The 27,529-nt window shown below is 46.6% G+C and overlaps 1 long non-coding RNA gene across 1 annotated transcript; it reads right to left on the bottom strand.

Moving 5' to 3' along the window:
- Nucleotides 1-23,571: 23,571 nt before the first annotated feature.
- LOC125548293 (uncharacterized) lies at nt 23,572-25,557 on the bottom strand. Its single transcript, XR_015599698.1, has 3 exons — nt 25,337-25,557; nt 24,648-24,792; nt 23,572-23,813 (listed from the first exon to the last, which is right to left on the bottom strand). It is a non-coding gene; the product is annotated as an uncharacterized LOC125548293 (long non-coding RNA).
- Nucleotides 25,558-27,529: the final 1,972 nt, after the last annotated feature.

Raw genomic sequence — 27,529 nt, forward strand, 5'->3', positions numbered from 1 at the left:
TGGCATCCAGGAAGCTGCGACACTACTTTCAAGAGTGTTCGATAACGGCAGCCTCGGAAGTACCACTTAACGATATTATAAACAACCGCGACGCGACGGGTCAGATTGTTAAATGGGCCATGGAGCTCCTCCCGTTCGACATAACTTACAAGCCACGGCGAGCTATTAAATCGCAAGTTTTGGCTGACTTCATCGCCGAATGGACGGAAGCCGAACTCCCTAAAGAGTACGACACATATTCAAACTGGATCATGCACTTCGACGGCTCCAAAATGTTGGTTGGTCTGGGGGCCGACGTCGTTTTGACGTCCCCAACAGGAGACACAGTTCAATACGTACTGCAGATAATGTATACGGACTCCAACAATGCAGCCGAATACGAGGCCCTTCTACATAGTCTCCGGATGGCAGTATCCATGGGCATTCAACACCTAGATGTGCGTGGGGATTCAAACCTTGCAATATCCCAGATAAATGGAGACTTTGATGCCAAGGATCCAAAAATGGCCGCTTATCGCAATGCCGTCCTAAAAATGTCAGCATGGTTCGAGGGGCTCGAATTTCACCATGTGGCTCGGGAAAACAATCAGGCGGCAGATATCCTCGCCCGCATTGGTGCAAAACGTGACGCGGTCCCTCCCAACATTTTCTGGAAAGGCTTTTCAAGCCATCCGTAGCATGGAAAGGGGACACCGGTAACAACAGTCCGGACCCGGCCAAAATACCCGATACCGAACTCTCTGACACAATCGGAGGCTCCGCCACCGAAATAACACAATCAGCCCACGAAATAATGGCTATTATTGCCCCGTGGACAGAACCATTCCTGGCCTACTTAACTAGACAGGAACTCCCGGAGGACCAAAACGAGGCATGCTGCATAGTGCGGCGATCAAAGGCCTACAGGGTCCACGAGGGACAATTGTACAAGAAAAGCGCTACCGGAGTCCTTCAACGATGCATCTCCGAAGAGGAAGGACGGAACCGTTTGGCAGAAATTCATGCCGGACTCGGCGGTCATCACGCCACAGCCCGGGCTCTTGTGAGCAAGGCCTTCCGTATAGGATTCTATTGGCCAATGGCCCGGAAAGACGCACATGACTTAGTCCAGCATTGCGCTGGTTGCCAGCTCATTGCAAATCAAAGCCATATGCCCCGAGGACATCCCCTGCAAAACACGGCTGTTATACGGCAATAAAAAGAGCACAAGGATGGATCCCTTTTTAAGTGCTGGGATTTCGGTCTCAGTCACCTGTGAGGCTGGAAATAGCCCAGGGTAATCAGCCGTAATGGCCACCAAGGTATTGTCATTACTCCCTTGGTAAAATACCCCGTCGATCAGCTCCATAGATATGTCCAAATCCTCCTGGGAGGCCGGGTCAAGGGACCGTCTAGGGTCCTCGGGCTGTGGGGGAGGGCTATTTATCTCCTTTACTGCCTGGCGCAGCTCCTGCGATGAAATCGCTAGAATGAATACTTAAACTACGGGAATACAAAACGGATGAGCGAGAAAAATCTCCGCTTACCCAGCTCGAACGATTGTACATGGAGAATCCGCCCTGCGGATTGATGCGGAGGAATTCCTCCTCTTCTCCCTTGTACAAAGTGGACAAGATCTTTATTAGATCGGCAGCCGATCCCGGCCCTTTGCGGCCGTGGCAGGTGGCGTCATCCTCCCCATTGAAATCCCACATGGGGTGGCCTCTATACTGGAGCGGCTGCACCCCCCCCCCCCCGCATAATGCATATAGCCATGACCTCGATCATGGTCAATCCGGATCGAGCTAAAGAGCTTATCTGGCTCATTAGATAAAGAATGCCTCGGTCGTCCTCCTCCAGGGGGCTCCGTGGACGCCAGCTTTGACGCTTCTTCAAAGGGGCGTTGTCAAACTCTGGAAGGCCGATACGAATAGGCTCCGAAAGGGGAAATCTTCTATATAAAACCATTCTGAAGGACAGTCTTCGGACGTCTTCTTTGGGGTCCCAGATAGGTATCCGGTCCCGGCGATACGCCACACTTCGGCTCCGCCCACTTGATATATTGATCCCTTCTTAGAACAGGGCACCAGACAGAACAGCTTCTTCCACAGAGCGAAATGAGCCTCACAGCCCAAAAATAACTCGCAAAGGGCTACGAATCCCGCGATATGCAACAGAGAAGCAGGCGTGAGGTTGTGCAGCTGGAGGCCATAGAACTCCAGAAGCCCTCGGAGAAACGGATGGATTGCGAATCCGAGCCCTCTTACCAGATAAGGGACAAGGCACACCCGCTCTCCCTTGGAGGGATTGGGATGGCTCTCTGCTTGCTCTCCGCCATTATAGGTGGCAATCCTGGCTCGAACTGGGACCAGGTACGCTGGGGGAAGAAATCCCTTGGACTGAAGCATCACCAATTTGCTCTGCGGGATGGAACATCTCTTCCAATCTCTAGGCTTGGAGCTAGGGGTGCGAGAGGAGGAGCTGCGTCGACCGGCCATGGTGGAATAGATCTCTGTCGGGTACGCTCTGATGAAGACTTGGCAAGGGAGGATGATGTGATTTGGATCTGAATCCTCGTCTTTTTAAATAGGCGGCCCATTTGTATTGCTAGGGGGGTAAATGTGAAAATACCCTGGCTCTTCACATTCGCTCGACACATGGAAAGTGGCCATTATTGGACGCGGAAGCCAAGAAATACAAACCATCATGAGGAACCGGACATTATTTCGATAGGTACACAGAATTTGGAGAAGGAACCCGCCTTGCAATGCTGAAGACAACTGCGCGCCGGACTCATCGTCATTGAAGCCTGGTTCAGGGGCTACTGTGGGAGTCCTGGATTAGGGGGTCTCTGGACAACCGGACTATCTCCATTGGCCGGACTGTTAGACTATGAAGATACAAGATTGAAGACTTTGTCTCGTGTCCAGATGGGACTCTACTTGGCGTGGAAGGCAAGCTAGGCAATACGTATATGGATATCTCCTCCTTTGTAACCGACCTTGTGTAACCCTAACCCTCTCCGGTGTCTATATAAACCGGAGGGTTTTTAGTCCGTAGGACAACAATCACAACATACCATCATACCATAGGCTAGCTTCTAGGGTTTAGCCTCTCTGATCTCGTGGTAGATCTACTCTTGTAACACCCATATCATCAATATCAATCGAGCAGGACGTATGGTTTTACCTCCATCAAGAGGGCCCGAACCTGGGTAAAACTTCATGTCCCTTGCCTCCTGTTACCATCCGGCCTAGACGCACAGTTCGGGACCCCCTACCCGAGATCTACCGGTTTTGACACCGACACTTCTCCTCCTTGAGTTTGATTCTCTAGATATTAAGGCAGAAACCACTGACCTCTCTGAGGCTGAGACTAATAGATTAAACTTTGTGCATGGAGAGCTCAAGAAAATTTGGCTTCAAGAAGAAATCAAAGCCAAACAAAGGTCTAGAGATAGGAACATTGAGGAGGGTGACAGAAATACTGCTTACTTCCATGCAGTAGCTAACCAGAGGAGGAGGAAAACCCTCATTTACTCCCTTGATGGCCCTAATGGCCCTGTTACTGAGGTAGATGAGATGCTGAAAGTGGCTAGTGACTTCTACAAAGACCTGTTTAAGGAAGCTGCTAGAAAGTGGCTAGATGAGATGCTGAAAGTGGCTAGAGAAATTTTTCTCTACTTCTGAAAAAGTCTCTCCTGCTGAAAATGAGCTGCTAGAAGCCCCTTTTTCAGAGACAGAGGTGAAGGAAGCCATTTTTAGCTCTTATCCTGATGGGGCTCCTAGTCCTGATGGGATTCCCTTTGTTTTACCAACATTTTTGGGACTTGGTGAAAAATGATCTCTTAGATCTTTTCCAAGCCTTTCATAGAGGAGAGTTGGATCCATCAACTTACTCATGGGGGGTCTGTTGGGGTGAAGTTAAATAACTGTGAAAGTGATTTTTTCCTTGCTGGTAAAGGCCTTAGGCAAGGTGACCCCATCTCCCCGCTTTTGTTTAATTTAGTAGTGGATGTTCTTACTAAAATGCTGAGCAAAGCTGCTTATCATAGTCTGATTGCAGGGCTCTATCCTGAGGTCTGCCCTGGTGGCATCATCTGCCTTCAATATGTAGATGATACCATCCTTTTCTTAGACAATGAGTCCACACATGCTAGCAATCTGAAAACTGTTCTAACCTGGTTTGGACAAGTCTCAGGCATGAGAATCAACTACTCTAAAAGTGAACGCATCCCTATCAACATGGATGATAAGGAGTTAGCTGACTTCCTCTCTATTCTAGTCTGTAATAAAGGTAACTTCCCCATTAAGTACCTAGGTATCCCACTCCACTATGATAAACTGAGGAGAGAGGATATCCATCCCTTCTAGATAAAATCATTAAAAGGATTGCTGGGTGGAGGGGCAAACTTCTCTCTTACAGAGGTAGATTGATCCTCATACAAGCTTGTTTGGCTAGCATTCCAGTGCATCTCCTCTCCTTCTTCAAGTTCCCTAAATGGGCAGTGAACCTCATCAATTCTCAGATGTCCCATTGCTTGAGGAATGATTTTGAGGGAAATAGGAAGCTACACCTTGATAATCGGGCCCTAGTCTTTATGAAAAAAGATTTTGGAGGCCTAGGCATACCTAACCTCCAACAAATTAACATCTGTCTTCTAGGGTCTTGGATTAAAAGATTCTATGAGAAAGACCTGAAACCTTGGAAGCTTCTTATTGCCCATAAATACCTAGGAAATAAACCTAATATTTTTGTCCCTTCCTCCAACCCTAAGACCTATAGATTTTGGAAAGGATTAAAATCTATTATGTATGCTGTGAAATTTGGCTACAGATGGAACATAGGGGATGGGAGCAGAACCAGGTTCTGGGAAGATACTTGGTTTGGCACATCCCCCCTAGATGGTCAATTTTGGCCTATTTACTCTGTCCGCAATGAGCTTAACAAAAGTGTCAAAGAAGTTTGGGATGGTTAATGCCTAAAACTCTCTTTTAGAAGGAACTTTAGTGATAGTCTCATGAAACAATGGTTCTAGTTGGAGGAAATTGCCAAAAGCATTACCTTTACTGCCGAGCCGGATGCCCTGATTTGGCAGCTGGACAATAAGGGGAAGTATTCCTCCAGCTCCCTCTATCATGTTATCAACGTTAGAGGGGTTCAACCCGTGTTTATCCCGGCTGTCTGGAAATTGAGAGTTCCCCCTAAAATTCATGTATTTCTCTGGCTTCTCTCCAAAAACAAATTGATGACTAGGGATAACCTTAGGAAGAGACACATCATCAAACCCCTTGATTGTGTTTACTGCTTGGAACAAGAGTCTTGTTCTCACCTATTTTTTGAATGTATAGTTGCTAAACATCTCTAGGCCCACATTGAGGAATATTTCTCTAGTCAAATTGGCTCATCCTTCAAAAGAGTCGCCAGATTCTGGATTGCTACCAAAAAGTGCTCAGTTTTAAACACTGTTAGCTCAGCTGTCCTTTGGTGCCTATGGAAATTTAGAAATGCTATGATTTTCACTAACACCTCCTCGATTTCCATTCCGCAGGTCTTGAGGTTGATCAGGAACATGGTGAGGAACTGGGCGATTCTCTCCTCCGGATCGGACAAGGACAAGTTGACGAGCTTCGTGGAAACCCTAACAAGATCCCTCCATAAACCGTTGGCGATAACTTGTGGTTGAACAAGGCTCAACCTGCTCTGGGGCTGGACCCGTGGGCTCGTTTCAAGATCTCTGATGAAGATGATGGGCACCTGGCGCCAAAAAAGAGGGACATCCACCATGCTACGCCTTCCAGCCCGGTGTCTCCGCTTGCTTACTGGTCGCCGCAGGCTGACATGGCCCCTCGGCTGAAGACCATGAAGGCTTCGCTGGACCCTCCTTGTGTCATTTGAGTGCTCTATCCGCTCTGCCTTTGGCACCGCTCGGGTGATTTGTGTTATTTAGAGAACTTGTTCATCCACCCCCCTAGTTTGTAGCTTTTCTACCTTTCCTTTCGAACTGCTCTTTGAGCTGCTGTATCAGAATATGTTGTGGTTTCGTTCTCAGCAATGGAACCGGGGAGACGCTCCCTGTTTTTCTAAAAAAAATTATTTTATATGTTATTATATATTGTTTTTATTGTCATCATATATTTAACAGATACTTACATATGTAAGAAAACAATATCCCACATCTTATTAACTTATAAAAATAATTTCTTAACTAATAAAATCCTAGATTGTTTTGGCACGAAAATCTGATTGTGTACAAAAGCTTGGTAAGATTTAAGGACAAATGTAATAATATCACTTATTATTTAAATATATTTATAACAAAATGCTCAACCCCTTTTTATTTTTTGATAACATTGCTGGCCCAACACAACATTATAATTAGAATCAGCCCAGCAAAATCATGTATTTCAAGAAAGTGCAAATGGCTTGTAATTTTTTAGGAAATAAAATAAACGGGCCGCATGGACACTACATTATTTGTTCACCCAGCCCAGCTAATGGCTGTAATTAAAAAAAGATCAAATTGACTGTAAATTCTACCGCGCAAAAAAAGACTGTAAATTCTGAAAAATGGGTTGAATACATGCCACATTTCTGGAGGCTGAAATGTGGGCCAATAGGTCGAAGCCAATGCAAGTCGTTGTCAATTTAGTCAACAAATGATTCTGACATGTTAGCCATTGGATTTACATCCAACGACCGGCATCCATCCTCAATCTCTCGTCTTCTTCCTCCAGCGCCGCCAGGACCACCTCCCGCCTCCTGCTGCTAGCAGCTCTGCTTAGCACGCGGTGCTATGAAGTGCTACTCCACCGTTGGCAAGGCCATCCATCCACCCCTCCGCACCTCCTGTTCTTCTCCACCGACTGTCGAACCACACCGCACTAGAACCAGTTAACCCTCGTACACCTCTCTGTCAGCGACTCTACTCCCGCGTCTTCCCATCTCCGGCTCGTTGCTGCCCGGGGCCTCGCCGTCGTCCACCACCTTGGATGCGCTTGGCGCGGTGTGGTCAACGTGGTCAACGAACGACACCATCGGAAGTAGACTATGCGTGGAGAGGCTGACAGCTGGGTCCACGGCCGCACACAAGGAAATGCCTCCGTATTACGCGAAAAATAATGATTCCTCCACCTGACATCTGGGACCCACCGGAAGGGCCTCTGTATTTCGCGAAATAAAGTGCCCCCCGCTGACATGTCGGACCCACCAGCTATCTTCGCACGCAAGAAAGTGCCTCCTTATTACGCATAAAAAATGAATATTCCCCCTGCCAGCTAGAACCTAGCATAGTGGGAGGCTAACTTGTGGGCCTACCAAGTTGACAGGGACGGAGGGCTTTGTCAACTTAGTCAATATGAACGATTCTAGCTCCTGTTACCGTACAATGTTCATCCAACGGCCGTAGTGCTTCTTCAACCTCTGGTCTTCTTGCTCCAGCCGCCCAAACCAGCGCCGGTTGTGCCGCGTGCTCCTGCCTCCCGTGGCTGGCTGTGATGCCGCGAAGGCCTCACCGCCCCCTACTACTCCCACCGCTGGCCAGGCCATCCCATTACTCACCCACACCCCCTGTTATTCTGCGGCGACAGCAGCCTCACACCGCAGCCGAACTAGTGAACCCTCGTACTCCTCTTCGCGTGGGCATCCACTGCTCCGTCTTCCCCGGCTCCGAATCGTGCCCTTCCTAGGCCTCGCCATCGTCCACCGCCCTGGTGCTCTCGGCGCGGCATGGTCAACGTGGTCAAGAACCGACTTGCATCAGAAGAGTACTGTACGTGGAGAGGCTGACATCTGGGTCCACGGCAGCTGCAAGGAAGTGCCTCCTTATTACGCGGAAAATAATTATTCCTCCACCTGACAGCGGGGACCCACCGGACGGGCCACCAGTATTTTCCGAAAAAAATCGTTCCCCCTGACTGCTGGGACCCACCGGACGGGCCACCGTATTTCGCAAAAAAATGTTCCCCCCGCTGTCAGCTCGGACCCACCGGAAGTGCCTCCTTATTACGCACAAAAAAATGAATACTCCCCCGGCTAGCTGGGACCCACCTTGCTGGGAGGCTGACTTGTGTGCCTACTAAGTTGACGGGGATGAAGGGCTTTGTCAACTTAGTCAATATGAACGATTCTAGCTCCAGTGACCGTACGATGTCCATCCAACGGCCGTAGTGCTTCTTCAACCTCTGGTCTTCTTGCTCCAGCCGCCCAAAGCAGCGCCGGTCGTGCTGCATGCTCCTGCCTCCCGTGGCCGGCTGTGCTGCCGTAGAGGCCTCACCGCCCCCCAACTATTCCCACCGCTGGCCAGGACCTGCGGCAACGGCAGTCTCACACCACAGCCGAACCAGTGAACCCTGTAGTCCTCTCCGCGCGGGCTACCCCTGCCGCATCGTCGTCCACCGCCATGGTGCTCTCCGCGCAGCATGGTCAACGTGGTCAAGGAATGACTTCCTTCGGAAGAGTACTGTACGTGGAGAGGCTGACAGCTGGGTCCACGGCCACAGCCCAGTTTTTTTGTGATTTGCCAAGTAAGTCGCTTTGTCAGGCCCGTTGGGCTGCAAATCTTTCAAGACGAGGAGAGCTTTCATTTGACTGGCCGAGAAAATGGCCCATCAGTAATGAGAAATGGGTTGTACATTTTTAAAACACATCAAACCGGCAATTAGTTTCAAATATCTTTTTTTTCATTTCAAGACTTTAAATTACATTAATTTTTATGCGTGGAGAATTTGTTGGATTTTATATTGATATACATTTATTTTTAAAATCAGTTTGAATGTGAGTCGAAATTTTGGGATTAAAAACAGTTCGGACCGCACCGAAATATGCAAAATTTCGTATAATTTTTTAACCGTTGCCACAATATGGGCTGTGATGCTAACAAAAAGAATACGGGCTCCAAAAAAACCTTAAGAATTACCAAATGGGCTGTAAATTATTAGAAATAATGGCAGATGTGTTGTATGCTGTTTTCCACAGATTTGAGGCTTTCCTAAAAAAAAGGTTGACGCACAAGCACTAACTGTTGGATGTCCATCCAACGGCCGTCATGCTTCTTCAATCTCTGCTCTTCCTGCTCCAGCCGCTCAAACAAGCGCCGGCGGGACTGCGTGCTCCATCCTCCCCGCGGCCGGCTATGCTGCCGCGTAGGCCTCACCGCCTGACCGTACTCCCATCGCTGGCCTAGCATCCCTCTACTCACCCACACCTGCTGTTATTCTCCAGCGACGGCAGACGAACCAGTAAACCCTCGTACAGTCGTACTCCCCTCCGTGTGGGAAACAACGGAGGCCCCTTCCTAGGCCTCACCGTCGTCCACCGCCCTGGTGCTCTCGACGCGGCGTGGTCAACATGGTCAAGGGACGACTTCCATCGGACGTGGACTATACATGGAGAGGCTGACAGCTGGGTCCACGGCCGCAGCAAGGAAGTGCCTCCTTATTACGCGGAAAATAATGATTCCTCCACCTGACAGCTGGGACCCACCGGATGGGCCACTGTATTTCGTGAAAAAACGTTTCCCCCCGACTGCTGGGACCCACCAGCTACATCTTCGCACAAAAGAAAGTGCGTCCGGGCAAAAAAAATGATTCGTCCCCTGACTGCTGGGACCGACCAGCTACATCTTCGCAGGCAAGGAAGTGCCTGACAGTCGGGACCCACCTGGTGGAAGCGTATGTAGCATTGTCATTCTGGTCGCGAACGCGTACGTACATATTGGTCGATGTAGAGGCGCGCACGTGTCGAAGTAGAGGCGCGCACGTGTCGTAGTAGAGGTGCGCACGTGTCGTAGTAGAGGCGCGCACGTAGCATTTACACGTACGTACAGCGGCCAGGGTGCAAGAAAGAAAATACGGCCATGTATGTGTACATACGGGCGGGGTCTCGAACACCTACTCGCGCATACGTACGGCCAGGGCTCGTGTACATGGCTGGGTTGGAACAGAGAAATAGCATCGTCGTCGTGTTCATGGGGAGGCAATGGAATGCTTCGTGTTCGTGGGGAGGCCACGGAATGCGTCGTGTTCATCGGGAGGTCTTGGACGGAACAGGCGATAGAAACGAGTCCTGGCGTACCGTAGAACGGAGGAAACGGCCTTGTGTTTGACTGGCCACGTTCAAAATGGGATCCTGTTCATCGGGAGGGGTCTGGTGTACCGCAAAACAGAGGAAACGGACCTCCTACGGTCGAAACGGGGGTCCTGTTGATCGGGAGGGGTGTGGCGTACCGCAAAATGGAGGAAACAGACTTGTGTTGGAGCGCTACGGTCGAAACGGGGGTCCTGTTCATCGGGAGGGGTGTGGTGTACCGCAAAACGGGACTCCATGAGATACTGTTCATCTCCACCGTCGACCTCCTCCAGCCTCCACGGGCTCCTGTTCATCCAGCCTCCACCACGCGCTACTCCACCGGCTACTGTTCAACCACCCCTCCACCGTATGCTGTTCATCCAGCCCTCCACACCACGGGGTCCTGTTCAACCACCCCTCCACGGGCACCCCTCCACCGTCTACTGTTTATCCAGCCCTCCACACCACGGGGGCCTGTTCAACCACCCCTCCACCGTCTACTGTTCATCCAGCCCTCCACACCACGGGGTCCTGTTCATCCACCCCTCCACGGGCACCCCTCCACCGTCTACTGTTTATCCAGCCCTCCACCACACCATGGGGTCCTGTTCATCCAGAGGAAATGCCACCGCTCACTGTTCATCCAAACATCCCTGCAACACTCACTGTTCATCCCATCGATCGGCTTCAGTTAGCAGCAGTAGCGAAGGAATCTCTCGATCGGGTTCAGTTAACAGCCATCGATCGATCGCTCGGGTTCAGTAACACGTAGCCTAGAGTGCAATCGCTCGGGTTCAGAGCCCAACCCCTCGCTCGGGTTTAGTTAGAGCCAACGCCTCGCACACACGCGCGTACGTGTACGAGAGAAACGCGCATCGCTCAGCCCCCGACCTCCCACCGTAACCGTGAACTCCCCAAAATTTTCCTCCCCCTCGCTCCTACCACGGTTTTTTCCGTCATGGATGGCCCAAAGAATGTCATGCAGCTGCGTTTCTGGCCCGCCCAGGACAAAAAGCCCATTTTCTGTCATGATTTTTTGTCATAGAAGTAGGAGCCCACCACATTTATGATGATACCGGGTTTTGTCACAATTATCGTCATAGAAGTGTCATATGTATGACAGAAAAAAATTTCGTTCGGCCCAAAATGTCACAGATGTGTCTTTTTTTGTAGTGCATGCGAGTCTGCGGATACCGAACTTGATCGTTTATCGATATTCGAGTTCAGCACCGCAGACATCTTCTAGCACTCGCCCTTGGGCGATGTGCTGAACTCATTAAAAAGCTTATCCTTGGCGGGGGACTCACAACCGAACTATGTACGGCTCGAACTAGAAGCTGATGACGGGGAATTTAGCTTCCCACCCACCACCCACTTCATAGCCACTGTCGAGGACTTAACCGACATGCTTGATTACGGCTCCGAAGACATTGCTAGTGTGGATGACGATGTCGACAAGGAGCAAGGCCAAAACCCGCCATTCACTGGATGACGGACGACCTCTTCTTCCTACGACGTATACATGGTGGACACGCCTGGAAAAACTAACAACGATGACAAAGAGGATCCGGTTGAGGATAAACCTCCTGAGAGACAGCCCAAGCGCCAACTTCCTCGATGCCGCTCTAAGTCACGTTGTTCCAAAGGCTGCAGTACGAGCACAGGAAAAAATAATATTCCGGACGATGCCAAAAATAATGAAGACCCCGTGAAGGTAACCTCCGAACAGGGGGAATGGGATAATGGACAAGTTAGCCCTGATGAACAGGCCATACACGGAGACTCGGAGGATAGTATTTATCTTCTGCTCTCCGAGTAAGAGGAGAGCCTCGGCAAGAAGGATTTCATCGTGCCTGAGGAGCTTCTCGAGCAGGAGCGCTTCAAACGCTGGCTAATAGCCACTGCAAGGAGCCTCAGAAAGAAGCAGCTGCAGCTTCAAGCAGACAAAGATCTGCTCAATGATAGATGGAACGAAGTCCTGACCGCCGAAGAATATGGCCTTAGTGGCCCAGCCAAAAGCTACCCGAAGCGTAGATTTCTACCTCAGTGTGACGACAAGGCGCTGGAACCCATACGATCATCGCACAATGCGGCAGGTCGACCACAACTTGGTACGGATAAAGCGGCAACTCAAGCCGAACACCAGACCGCCCCACCTCGTCGTAAAGGCAAGAGTAAAATGACTCGGGGTTGCACGTACGACCCTCGACAGGACTTGGACAATAGAGTAGGACATGCAAGATCGATCTATGGATCGCGAGGACGCGCCTCGACACGCGACGACGGCTACCTATTCAGACGTGACAACCCTAGCAATGCCCGGGCCGAAAACCGCAAATGGACTCCATTAGAGGTACATCGCAGTGTGGCCCAACATAGAGGCGCCGCACACCCTCTCTGCTTCACTGACGAAGTAATGGAGCATGAATTCCCAGACGGGTTCAAACCTATGAATATCGAATCATACGACAGAACAACGAATCCCGCGGTATGGATCGAGGACTTCCTCCTCCATATCCTCATGGCCCGCGGAGATGACCTTCATGCCATCAAATACCTACCACCAAAACTCAAAGGACCAGCTCTATACTAGTTAAACAGTTTGCCGAAAAATTCTATTGGCAGCTGGGAAGATTTGGAAGACGCCTTTCGCGCCAACTTCCAAGGAACATATGTCCGGTCACCGGACTCCCATGACTTAAGTCACATTGTCCAGCAGCCCGGAGAGTCAGCCCGGAAGCTCTGGACTAGGTTCTTTGTTAAAAAGAACCAAATCGTCGACTGTCCGGATGCGCAAGCCCTTACGGCCTTCAAACACAGCGTCCGGGATGAATGGCTTGCACGCCACCTCGGTCAAGAAGGACCTAGATCCATGACAACCCTTACCGATCTAATGACCCGCTTTTGCACCGGAGAAGACAGCTGGCTCGCTCGTAGAAGCAACAGCGGCAACGACTCGGGCACTTCCGAAATCTGTGACGGTAATGTCAAGCCACGACGAAGCAAACAGACTAGTCACAATGATAATGAAAGATCACGCGACACAGCGGTCAACGCCGGATTCAACAATCCCATGCCCGGTCAACGGAAAAAGCCATTCAAGGCAAACAAAGACGGACCATCCAACCTAGACAAGATACTGGACTGACCCTGCCAGATTCACGGCCACCCCGATAAACCAGCTAATCATACCAACAGAAGCTGTTGGGTCTTCAAGTAGGCCGGCAAGCTCAACGCCGAACATAAGGGAAGGGGGCCGCCAGGCAATAGGGACGACAGAGTGGTTCACCAGCCAAATACCCGGGGGCAAAAGCAATTTCCCCCCAAGGATCATCAATCCCGTATCAGAAATAGCAGTTCGGCTTCCGCTGCCCACCTCATATACCCGCCAAATATGTACCGCGCATACATCACTACGCACTTAAGATACCATGGGCATTAGCGGACGCACAATACGGACAAGCCTGCAAGCACCCCCATAACATTTTTATCTACTTTCCTTTTTTCTTTCTTCATTATCTCTTGAAAACAGGTGGCGCAAAGGACAAACATCTAAAACTGACTCCATCGGAGTTCGGATCCGTACACTCACCTACGGGGCTACTTCCGTCAAGGATTCCCCTTGCCGAGGACAGGCGGCGCAGACGTGCGACAGGAGGTCCAAAATAACTTTTTGTAGACCGCACTCTTTTTTGAACCTGTAACAGGCCTTTTTCATGCGCCTTCGACCCCGGGCATATCAAATAGCCAGAGTTGTGGCCTTTATACATATATCAAGTAATCATTGGCATATCGCTTAGGTCCCAGTAAACATTATCCGAATTAATCATCCATGTCTTTCCGCAAATGAATATGCCTCTTATGGTTGTTTCATAGATATACCCCGGCTTAACCTGCCAGGGGCTTGGTACGGGAACAAATGAGTGGCCAACAAAGTCCGAACATCTTTTACAGTGTACTTCAGCGTCGCGAGTTTGGGCTTATATGCATCAGCTCCGAATCATGTCTTGGGTCAATGGTTGGGTTGCGGGCTCCTGTGTTTGCTACCCTACGTTTTTCTCTATCGGCTAGGGTAGTAAAGGGAGAACTATTGCGATTGTGCTTCAAGTTCATCTGGTCAAGAACCTCAGTAGAGAAAGCCGAAAACCGACTATCATGATGCTGTGCGAGCTGGTCAACCACTCGATGACTTATCAGAATCTGTCACGATTCCCTCCGCATCACACGAAGGACCTTTTTTCAGGTCATATATGTAACACACTATATTGGAATAAGCCGTATACATAACAGGGGCTATATCATAGCCCCCCTATAAAACTCCTATGGCTAAGTGAAAGTGTTAACGCCCTATAGTCTGATTGCCTGGTTCGCCGCATTATCACCTCCTTCATGGACCAAGCCGTTGGATCAAGAGTGATTAAATGCTTTTCCGAACACCCCCATACTTCCTACGAGGGGGCTGAAGCTGACGACTGGAAAACTTTTAGATTATATTAAAACGGCCGCACAGGAGGAACACAAGCTTTCAAGCAAAACAAAAAAAATAGTTTAACTATAAAATTGTCTTCTACAATTCTCATACACCTCACTCGAACACTATGTCTTTCGAGCATTGACCCTCTATCAAGCGGGCGGCCTCTAGGACGTCTTCAAAATAATGCTTCGGTTCGTAACGGTCCTTGCCCTTGGGTGGACTCTTCGCCACAACATTGATGGCCTTCATCTTCCCCCAGAATGTCTTGTCTCGGGCAAAGGCCATCTGTGCACCCTCAATGCACACTGACCACTTCACAGCGTTGATACGTGGAACCGCATCAACAAGCCGCTGCACCAAGCCGAAGTAGCTATTCGTAACAGGTTCAGTTGGCCACAACCGGATTATGACATTCTTCATGGAAGCGCCGGATATCCTATGAAGCTCGGCCCATTGAGACATATGTTCATTCAGCAACAGAGGGCGCTTCGACGCGCCAAATTGTGACCAGAAAAGCTTCTCTGTTGCATACCCCTCTCTCGCCTGGTAAAACTGCGACACATTAGAAGAACTCTTCGGCAAGTCTAAAAGCTCGTTTGGAGAACTCCACACTTGATTAAGTTGAGCATAGTTCGGATAGCCGAACTTAGTCTGTAGCAAAAAGGGCTTACTAGCCCCAATCTCCCTAGCTTGCCAAATCTCCTCACGGGCTGCTCTAGATTTGGACCACGCTTCTTCCGCCTCTTGCAAGGCCTTGTCAAGCTCAGCCATTTTGTCTTTATTCTCCATCTCTAGGAATTCACAGCGGCTAGTAGCATTTTTCAGTTTGAGCGCTATCGTGGATATTTTCTCCTCATCTTGGTGGCGAGCAGGTTCTTCGGCCTTCAACTCGGCCGATGCCTCTTCATCTGCCGCATTACTAAACCAGGCCTGCTCCTTGGCCTGGGCAAGCTCCGCCCAAAGAATCTCAACGGCGGCGGCACCATCTGCAGCCATGCATATTCCAGTATGCAACTTTCAGCAAAACACTTATATTACAAACCCGTATATGTGAGGATTGCTTCGAATACATACCATGCGACTTATCAAGACACCAATTGATAAGCCCGATATCATTATCCGCCTCATCAATCTTGTGTTGTAAATCCGCAACCTCTACAGTCCGGGCAGTTTCCGATGAGGTCACGGCCTGTGTTCCAATTAATCATATTATTTCCTAGGCATATCTTTTGATCCTCCGATCGCCTCCCTCAGGAAGCCAATCAGAGTCTCAGGGGCTACTATATATACACAGGTGTATTTCATGAATAAAACACAATTTCACATATTACAGTACAAACCTCGAAGCCTCTTAGTAGGCTCGCAAAGGCCTCATTCAACCCGCTCTTCATGGACAGGACCTTTTTAACTACCATGCACATCAAGGTACGATGTTCCTCTGAGACAGACACCTATTCTCTCTTATTTTAACAGCTGCAACATGTTCGTCAAGATATCCGGCACCTCCGGGTCTCCGGAGGCTGCCGTAGGAGTATGGCACCCTTTGAAGGGATCCGTTTATTCGTATCCGGCTGTATACCGGATTGTTTGGGGCCTTCACTATTGGTCCCCGGGCCCTGGGCCACCGAAGTATCACCTTCGGGTAATGTCTTCATCATCCCTTGCACCACCTGTTGGTTGATATGTCCATTTTGCATCATGCTTTTATATCGATATTTATTGCATTATGGGCTGTTATTACCCATTATGTCACAATACTTATGCCTATTCTCTCTTATTTTACAAGGTTTACATAAAGAGGGAGAATGCCGGCAGGTGGGATTCTGGCCTGGAAAAGGAGCAAATATTAGAGACCTATTCTGCACAGCTCCAAAAGTCCTGATACTTCATGGAAGTCATTTTTCAGAATATATAAAAAATACTGAGCGCAAGAAGTTCACCAGGGGGCCACACCCTGCCCACGAGAGTGGGGGCGCGCCCTACCCCTGGGCGCACCCCCCTACCTCGTGGCCCCCTGGTGGCCCTCCGATGGCCATCTTCTGCTATATGGAGTCTTTCGATGAGGAAAAAATGATAAGCCATCTTTCCGGGCGAGACTCCGCCGCCACGAGGCGGAACCTTGGCGGAACCAATCTAGTGCTTCGGCGGAGCTGTTCTATCAGGGAAACTTCCCTCCGGGAGGGGGAAATCATCGCCATCGTCATCACCAACGCTCCTCTCATCAGGAGAGGGCAATCTCCATCAACATCTTCACCAGCACCATCTCCTCTCAAAACCCTAGTTCATCTCTTGTATCTAATTCTTGTCTCTAAGCCTGGGATTGGTACCTGTGGGTTGCTAGTAGTGTTAATTACTCCTTGTAGTTGATGCTAGTTGGTTTACTTGGTGGAAGATCATATGTTCAGATCCTATATGCATATTAATAACCCTCTGATTATGAACATGAATATGCTTTGTGAGTAGTTACGTTTGTTCCTGAGGACATGGGAGAAGTCTTGCTATTAGTAGTTATGTGAATTTGGTATTCGTTCGATATTTTGATGAGATGTATGTTGTCTCCCCTCTAGTGGTGTTATGTGAACGTCGACTACATAACACTTCACCATTATTTGGGCCTAGAGGAAGGCATTGGGAAGCAATAAGTAGATGATGGCTTGCTAGAGTGACAGAAGCTTAAACCCAAGTTTATGCGTTGCTTCGTAAGGGGCTGATTTGGATCCACATGTTTCATGCTATGGTTGGGTTTACCTTAATACTTTTGTTGTTGTTGCAGATGCTTGCAATAGAGTTTAATCACAAGTGGGATGCTTGTCCATGTAAGGACAACACCCAAGCACCGGTCCACCCACATACCAAATTATCAAAGTACCGAACGCGAATCATATGATCGTGATGAAACCTAGCTTGACGATAATTCCCATGTGTCCTCGGGAGCGCTTTTCTCTATATAAGAGTTTGTCCAGGCTTGTCCTTTGCTACAAAAAGGATTGGGCCACCTTGCTGCACTTTATTTACTTTTGTTACTTGTTACTCGTTACAAATTATCCTATCACAAAACTATCTGTTACCTATTATTTCAGTGCTTGCAGAGAATACCTTGCTGAAAACCGCTTATCATTTCCTTATGCTCATCGTTGGGTTCGACACTCTTACTTATCGAATGGACTACGATAGATCCCCTACACTTGTGGGTCATCAAGACTCTTTTCTGGCGCCGTTGCCGGGGAGGTTAGTGCTTGAAGGTATATCTTTAGATCTTGCAATCTAATCTTTTTGTTTCTTGTTTTATCACTAGTTTAGTTCATAAAAGAAAACTACAAAAATGGAATTGAGTTTGCCTCATACGCTTCATATTTTTAATATCTTTCGTGAGTATGATGGAAAGGAAAATTTTGCCAAAGTGTTAGAAGAAGAATGCATTAAAATGTTTGGCACTAAATCTTTGAATGATGAGCAAGATTGCAATGTTGTTAGTATGAATTCCTTGAATATCCATGATGCTAATGATATGCAAAGCCACAAGATTGGGGAAGCTATATCTGATGAAGATGATATTTTTTGTCCCCCAAGTTTTGATGAGAAAATTTATTATGATGAAAGCATGCCTCCTATTTATGATGATTATATTGATGAAAGTGGATTTGGAGAGGTCATGACTTTTTTTGTGATGAATCCACTATTCCGGAAGAGGTTCCAATTGATTATGAGAACGAAGTTGCTATCTATGATGATTATTGTGATGACTTGTATGCTATAAAGAATAAGGATATCCATTAAACTTGTCATCATGATTTTAGTTTTCAATTGGACTATGCCTCACATGATAATTATTTTGTTGAGTTTGCTCCCACTATTTTTAGTGAGAAGAATTTTGGTTATGTGGAGAGTAATAAAAATTGTATGCTTGTGCATCATGAAAATATTGCTTTATATGATAGTTATATTGTTGAATTCATTCATGATGCTACTAAAAATTATTATGAGAGAGGAACATATCATTGTAATAATTGCAATAATATCAAGTTTCCTCTCTACATGTTGAAAATCTTGAAGCTATGCTTATTTTGCCTTCCTATGCTAGTTGATTATTGTTCCCATAAGTTGTTTGCTCACTAAATCCCTATGCATAGGAAGTGGGTTAGACTTAAATGCGCTAGTCATATTATTCATGATGCTCTCTTTATGTTTCTATTCTTATCCTTTATGTGAGCATGATTGAAATCATCATACCTAGCTAGGGGCGTTAAACGTTAGCGCTTATTGGGAGGCAACCCAATTTTATTCCTTTATTTTTGCTCCTGTTTAGAAATAAATAATTATCTAGCCTCTGTTATTATTGAGTTTTATGTTTTAATTAGTGTTTGTTCCAAGTAGAACCATTGGGAAGACTTGGGGAGAGTCTTGTTGATCTTGCTGTAAACAACAGAAACTTTAGCGCTCACGAGATTTTCTGCCATTTTTTATTGGAGAGCGATATTTAGTTAATTTTTTTTGAAGATGATTAATAGATAAATTCCTCACGTCTAGAAATTTATTTTAGAATTTTTGGGGTTCCAGAAGTTTGCGTTAGTTACAGACTACTACAGACTATTCTGTTTTTGACAGATTCTGTTTTTCATGTGTTATTTGCTTATTCCGATGAATCTATGGCTAGTAAAATATTTTATAAACCATAGAGAAGTTGGAATAAAGTAGGTTTAACACCAATATAAATAAATAATGAGTTCATTACAGTAACTTGAAGTGGTGTTTTGTTTTCTTTCGCTAACGGAGCTTACGAGTTTTCTGTTAAGTTTTGTGTTGTAAAGTGTTCAAGTTTTGGGTAAAGATTCGATGGACTATGGAATAAGGAGTGGCAAGAGCCTAAGCTTAGGGATGACCAAGGCACCCCAAGGTAATATTCAAGTACAATCAAAATCCTAAGCTTGGGGATGCCCCGGAAGGCATCCCTTCTTTTGTCTTCGTTCATCGGCAACTTTACTTGGAGCTATATTATTATTCACCACATGATATGTGTTTTGTTTGGAGCCTCATTTTATTTTTTTGCTTGTTGTTTGAATAAAATACCAATATCTAAAATTATTAAATGTTATAGAGTCTTCACATGGTTTCATAATTATTCGACTACTCATTGATCTTCACTTATATCATTTGGAGTAGTTTGTCATTTCCTCTAGTGCTTCACTTATATCTTTTTAGAGCACGGTGGTGGTTTTATTTTATAGAAATAATTGATCTCTCATGCTTCACTTATATTATTTTGAGAGTCTTTAGAACAGCATGGTAGTTTCTTTGGTTATGAAACTAGTCCTAATATGATGGGCATCCAAGAGGGATATAATAAAAACTTTCACATAGGGTGCATTGAATACTAAGACAAGTTCGATACTTGATAATTGTTTTGAGATATGGAGATGGTGATATTAGAATCATGCTAGTTGAGTAGTTGTGAATTTGAGAAATTCTTGTATTGATGTTTGTGATTCCCGCAGCATGCACGTATGGTGAACCGTTATGTTAAGAAGTCGAAGCATGATGTATTTATTGATTGTCCTCCTTATGAGTGGCGCTCGGGGACGAGCGATGGTCTTTTCCTACCAATCTACCCCCCTAGGAGCATGCGCGTAGTACTTTGTTTCGATAACTAATTAGATTTTTGCAATAAGTATGTGAGTTCTTTATGACTAATGTTGAGTCCATGGATTATACACACTCTCACCCTTCCACCATTGCTAGCCTCTCTTGTATCGCGCAACTTTCGCCCATACCTTAAACCCACCATATATCTTCCTCAAAACAGCCACCATACCTACCTATCATGGCATTTCCATAGCCATTCCGAGATATATTGCCATGCAACTTTCCACCGTTCCGTTTATTATGACACGCTTCATCATTGTCATATTGCTTGCATGATCATGTAGTTGACATTGTATTTGTGGCAAAGCCACCGTTCATAATTCTTTCATACATGTCACTCATGAGTCATTGCACATCCTAGTACACCACCGGAGGCATTCATATAGAGTCATACTTTGTTCTAGTATCGAGTTGTAAATAAATAGAAGTGTGATGATCAGCAATAATAGAGCATTGTCGCAAAAAAAAAGAGAGAAAGACCAAAAAAGGGAAGGCCCAAAAAAAGAGAGAAAAGAGCTTGATGTCTACTACACAACCTTCTTGTAGACGTTGTTGGGCCTCCAAGTGCAGAGGTTTGTAGGACAGTAGCAAATTACCCTCAAGTGGATGACCTAAGGTTTATCTATCCGTAGGAGGCGTAGGATGAATATGGTCTCTCTCACGCAACCCTGCAACCAAATAACAAAGAGTCTCTTGTGTCCCCAACACACCCAATACAATGGTAAATTGTATAGGTGCACTAGTTCGATGAAGAGATGGTGATACAAGTGCAATATGGATAGTAGATATAGGTTTTTGTAATCTGAAAATATAAAAACAGCAAGGTAAGTAATGATAAAAGTGAGCACAAACGGTATTGCAATGCGTTGAAACAAGGCCTAGGGTTCATACTTTCACTATTGCAAGTTCTCTCAACAATAATAACATAACTAGATCATATAACTATCCCTCAACATGCAACAAAGAGTCACTCCAAAGTCACTAATAGAGGAGAACAAACAAAGAGATTATGGTAGGGTACGAAACCACCTCAAAGTTATTCTTTCCAATCAATCCGTTGGGCTATTCCTATAAGTGTCACAAACAGCCCTAGAGTAGATACTAGAATAACACCTTAAGACACAAATCAACCAAAACCCTCATGTCACCTAGATACTGCAATGTCACCTCAAGTATCCATGGGTATGATTAATAGATATGCATCACACAATCTCAGATTCATCTATTCAACCAACACATAGAACCTCAAAGAGTGCCACAAAGTTTCTACCAGAGAGTCAAGACTAAAACGTCTGCCAACTCCTAGGCACAGGTTCATGGGCGGAACCCGCAAGTTGACCACCAAAACATACATCAAGTGGTTCAATAGAATACCCCATTGTCACCATGAGTATCCCACGCAAGACATACATCAAGTGTTCTCAAATCCTTAAATACTCAATCCGATAAGATAACTTCAAAGGGAAAACTCAATCCATTACAAGAGAGTAGATGGGGAGAAACATCATAGGATCCAAATATAATAGCAAAGCTCGCGATACATCAAGATCGTATCACCTCAAGAACACGAGAGAGAGAGAGAGAGATCAAACACATAGCTACTGGTACATACCCTTAGCCCCGAGGGAGAACTACTCCCTCCTCATCATGGAGAGCGCCGGGATGATCAAGAAGGCCACCGAAGAGGGATTCCCCCTCCGGCAGGGTGCCGGAATGGGTCTAGATTGGTTTTCGGTGGCTACGCAGGCTTCTGGCAGCAGAACTCCAGATCTATTGTGCTCCCACAAGTTTTTAGGGTATATGGATATATATAGGAGGAAGAAATACGCCAGGGGAGCCACGAGGGCCCCACAAGGGTGGAGGGCGCGCCCCCCTACCTCGTGCCTTCCTTGTTGCTTCCCTTACGTACACCCCAAGTGTTCTGGATTGCTTCCGTTCCAAAAACAAAGTTCCGTGAAGTTTCAGGTCAATTTGACTCCGTTTGATTTTCCCTTTCTGCGATACTCTAAAAGAAGGAAAAAGCAGAAACTGGCACTAGGCTCTGGGTTAATAGGTTAGTCCCAAAAATCATATAAAACAGGATATAAATGCATACAAAACATCCAAGGTTGATAATACAATAGCATGGAACAATCAAAAATTATGGATACATTGGAGACGTATTAGCATCCCCATGCTTAATTCCTGCTCGTCCTCGAGTAGGTAAATGATAAAAACAGAATTTTTGATGTGGAATGCTAGCTAACATATTTCTCTAAGTAATTCTTATTTATTGTGGCAAGAATATTCAGATCCATAAGATTCAAGACAAAAGTTTAATATTGACATAGAAATAATAATACTTCAAGCATACTAACTAAGCAATTATGTCTCTTCAAAATAACATGGCCAAAGAAAGTTATCCCTACAAAATCATATAGTCTGGCTATGCTCCATCTTCACCACACAACGTATTCAAATCATGCACAACCCCGATGACAAGCCATGCAATTGTTTCATATTGTTGATGTTCTCAAACTTTTTCAATCTTTACACAATATATAAGCGTGAGCCATGGATATACACTATAGGTGGAATAGAATGGTGGTTGTGGAGAAGACAAAAAGGAGAAGATAGTCTCACATCAACTAGGCTTATCAACGGGCTATGGAGATGCCCATTAATATATATCAATGTGAGTGAGTATGTATTGCCATGCAACAGATGCACTAGAGCTATAAATGCATGAAAGCTCAACAAAAGAAACTAAGCGGGTGTGTATCCAACTTGCTTGCTCACGAAGACCTAGGGCATTTGAGGAAGCCCATTGTTGGAACATACAAGCGAAGTTCTATAATGAAAATTTCCCATGAGTATATGAAAGTGACATCATAGGAGACTCTCTATCATGAAGATCATGGTGCTACTTTGAAGCACAAGTATGGAAAAAGGATAGTAGCATTTCCCTTTTTTATTTTCTCTTTTTTGGGCCTTACCTTTTTTTGGCATTTCTCTTTTTTTGGGGGGACAATGCTCTATTATTGATGATCATCACACTTCTATTTATTTACACACTACAAGAATCAGCTACTTTGCCGTCCGCCACGGCGGACGGCAAAGGCATGAATGGCGGACGGCAAAGGTCTTTGCCGTCCGCCACGGACGGCAAAAGTAGACAGCAAAGAAAGGGCCGGTAAAGAGCTACTTTGCCGTCTGCTTTTTGAAGCGGACGGCAAAGCGGCCTTTGCCATCAGCGGCTGAAGGCAAAGGGCATGGCTCTTTGCCATCTGCTGGCAGACGACAAAGACTGCAGCCTCTTTGCCATCTGTTGGCAGATGGCAAAGAGACCAAATTGGCATTAATTCTGTTTCTTCTTATATCCATTCATTTTCATAGAAAATCAAACACACACACACATACATATATATATGTATGACCAATATAGGATATCCAACACATGTTACCAATAGTAGCAAGTTTCATCCATACATATACATAGTTTCATCAATATTACACAGTTTCATCCATAGGTAGCAAGTTTCACAAAGTAAAAAACAAAAACTAAAGACAAGCACTCCATATCTGAAATTACAAGAAATGACCTAAAACTAAATATCTATTTTCCTAGGCAGCACACACTTGACCACCATAGCAGCTTGCCGGACCGTTGTATCTGTGGAGCACAAAACAACAGTCAGCCTGATTAGAAATTTTAAGGAGAGCAGTGCTAGTTTAAGAGTTATGAACAGATATAAATGGTGCGTAAATTCCTATTATTCAACAAACATAAGTTATTTCCAAGTGAAACACGGGGCAATGTTATCCACTTCAAAACAGAACAAAACACATAGGTACACACATTGTCAAGTTTTTTCCACAAATGAGTTACTGATTGAGTTCAAGAAATGACCAAGGGCCTAATTGGTTCACAGGAACTAAAAACTCATAAATAGGGAAATCACTGGGTTGCAATGTCATGCCATCTCTTGATACTATATGTTCGACAGGATGTTTGAGTGCATCATAGAAAACCATAGGAGTTTTTCAAGGCCGCTTTTTACAATCATATGGAATAATTTGAAGCGGAGAGGCCCCAAAAGGGGAAATCATGTTGTGTGGGAAAAGAGAATACCATTCACCGTAATGAAAAATATAGCATGCCAGAATCACTATTCTAGAGCACATATCCGTACCAAAACATTTATAGTGTTTCCAACTCTTCTAAGCATGTTAGAACACTATGAGGACAATCAAATTGAGTTATCTAAGCAATTTGACAATCAAATGGAGTTAACACGGGCCCCAAGGTTAGGGATTTAGTGACGGCAACAGTCTGCCAGCCGGCTTCCTCAATAGAAGGGACAGACCCAGTGCTAGAAGCAGAACAAGAACGTTGATACACAAGATAAGCACAAGCCCTTGAGAGCAGTCTGCTTGGCAGAACAATTAATTAACCTCTAGAAGCAGAAGAAGCACATTGATAGACAAGTTATTATGAAGAACCAACCTTGAGAGCGGTCTGCTTGCGCAAGATATCATTGGACTTGAACACGACTGCGGCAATCCAGATCATGACGAAGAAACCTACACAATATAAACTCAATTGGAATGAGGAACTCGCCATCATCTTCTGACCAAGAGGCATCAAGTACCTAGACAAAAAAGTAAGAGCACAATAAGATACAATGTACGCCGGTGGACATGTTTAACAGCAAGAAAACTGCCCTATGAATAGCATAGTTAAATGTGATTCCTCCTAGTAGTATGTGTTCTATTATTCATAGTGATGAGAGCCCGAGACTATGCCAATAATGTCCAGAAAGAAAAGGCCTCCAAAATGTAGCATTATTTCAGTATCAAGATTTTCTTTTTGGAAATAGGTTTATCCAAGGAGCGTTGACCTACGTCACATACTGTAATACATGCACTTCATTTGTTTTTAAGAAACTTGAGATTACTGCTGGTGCTAAAACAAAGCCCACCAAAATCCTCTTTCAGCTAAAATACCAATTCACGTACTAGCTAGCATCACTAGTTAAGCAAACAGATTTATCACTTGTAGCAGCGCTGACCAAATTGCCACGGCAGCAGAACCCCAGCCATATGAGTACCCTGTCTTAAATCTAGACTATACCAATTGTGCAACTGACATTGAGATTTCACAGGGCGGGCGCAGCAGAACAGCAAGTGCTATACCTTCACATTGGGGTCCCTGAGGTTGGTGTGCAGCCACTCGGCGGACACAACAGGCTCGGTCCGCGGCACCGCGCGGACGACGCCCGACGCAGCGTTGGTGGCGGCGGCCTTCGAGACGGCCGACGACATGGCATTGAAGCACGCGGTGATCCCGAACCATGTCATCGACGGCGACAGCGACGCCCCGCACCCGACCTCTGTCGTGCGCGCCCATCCGACCCTGCCCTACAAGTTTCCAAGAAAATTATGACAGCCTCAACAAGTACTGAACGAAAAGAAGATCTGACGACTACTCCCTCTGTCTCATAATATACAGAAACATCAGAAACTTGTGTACCTTCCAAATGGACCAAACACTTTGTTGATCGCTTGGAGAAAATATATGCTTTGAGGAAGAAGAATTGTTGTCGCGCTACCTACGTAAGAAGGTTGCCGTATAAGTAATCAGGTTGATCATGAGCTTGACACTAAGCAGTTACAGAAAATAGTAGAGATGAAGCAAGCAACAATATTTACTTCCGGGATATTATCAGCGGATCCATGAGATGGTCAGGCTTTGAACCCTCTGCTGCCCACAAGTATCAGTATCAAAATGACCTTGCCCAGGTAGTGTACCACCACATATTAGCATGAGCTCGTCCAAATACAAGACACGGTGAGGACTGAAGAACAACGAGACTGCAAACAGAATTAGCATTGCAGGAACCGCGGAGCACAGGCAACGCAATCGACAGTACTGAGCCACAGACAGAGCAAGCGAGCAGGCACGGAAAAAATAGGGCGGAGGAGCGGGACTCACGCGCGCTCGAGCTCGTCGGGATCGGGATCTTCGGCTGCGGCCGCGGCGAGCCAGAGCAGCGCCACCGCGCAGATCCCTGGGGCCCACCGGGGCCCCATCCCCGCCTCCCGGCCGGCCTCAGATCACCCATGGCGGGCGGGGCGCAGAGGAGCTCGGTGCTCGGCTCCCATGGCGGCGGCGGATCTCGAGGTCGGGGCGACCGGCGACGAGGCTTCCGCGGCGGGGCGGCGAGCTTGTGGGGAGGTGGCGGCGTGCGACGCGGCGCAGGCGGCAGCGCGAGGCGGCGGGGCTCCTAGGGTCCGTTGAGGTGGCAGCACGCACCGGCGGGCGGAGGTGAGGTGGCGCAGCGGCGCGGGGTTGGGAGGCTCTCGGCTGTGGGGCGGGCGTCGTCGAATCCCGCCGGAGCTCGCCGGAATCGGCCGGCGTAGCTTCTCGCGGGAGGGAGAGGGAGAGACGAGCGGGAGAGAGAGAGGGGTGGGGCAGAGAGATAGGGGCGAAGAGAGAGAGGGGATAGATATAGAGGAGGTGGGGCAACGTTTTTTTTTACCTGCAAAAAAAAAGATATCCCCCTCTTTGCCGTCCGCCAACAGATGGCAAAGAATCTTTGCCGTCCGCCAGCAGATGGCAAAGAGTGGGATTGGACCGTTGCAGTATATTGGCATCCGGTGGCACCTCTTTGCCGTCCGCTGACAGATGGCAAAGATTCTTTGCCATCTGCCAGCAGACGGCAAAGAAATGACAGATGGCAAAGACCTTCTTTGCCGTCTGCCAGTTCTTTGCCGTCTGTTGTTTGGTAGCTGATGGCAAAGACCTTCTTTGTCGTCCGCAAGCAGACGGCAAAGAACTGGCAGACGGCAAAATCCCTGATTCCAGTAGTGACAACTCAATGATTACAAATCGATAGTAGAACAAAGTATGACTCTATATGAATGACTCCGTCGGTGTACCGGGATGTGCAATGACTCATGAGTGACATGTATGAAAGAATTATGGACGGTGGCTTTGCCACAAATACAATGTCAACTACATGATCATGCAAGCAATATGACAATGATGAAGCGTGTCATAATAAACGGAACGGCGGAAAGCTGCATGGCAATATATCTCGGAATGGCTATGGAAATGCCATAATAGGTAGGTATGGTGGCTGTTTTGAGGAAGATATATGGTGGGTTTAAGGTACCGGCGAAAGTTGCACGATACAAGAGAGGCTAGCAATGGTGGAAGGGTGAGAGTGTGTATAATCCATGGACTCAACATTAGTCATAAATAACTCACATACTTATTGCAAAAATCTATTAGTTATCGAAAAAAAGTACTACACGCATGCTCCTAGGGGGATAGATTGGTAGGAAAAGACCATCGCTCGTCCCCAACCACCACTCATAAGGACG

This window comes from Triticum urartu, chromosome 3A, assembly GCF_056163025.1.
Source record: "Triticum urartu cultivar PI428250 chromosome 3A, HENAU_Tu73, whole genome shotgun sequence".
Taxonomy (NCBI): Eukaryota; Viridiplantae; Streptophyta; class Magnoliopsida; order Poales; family Poaceae; genus Triticum; species Triticum urartu.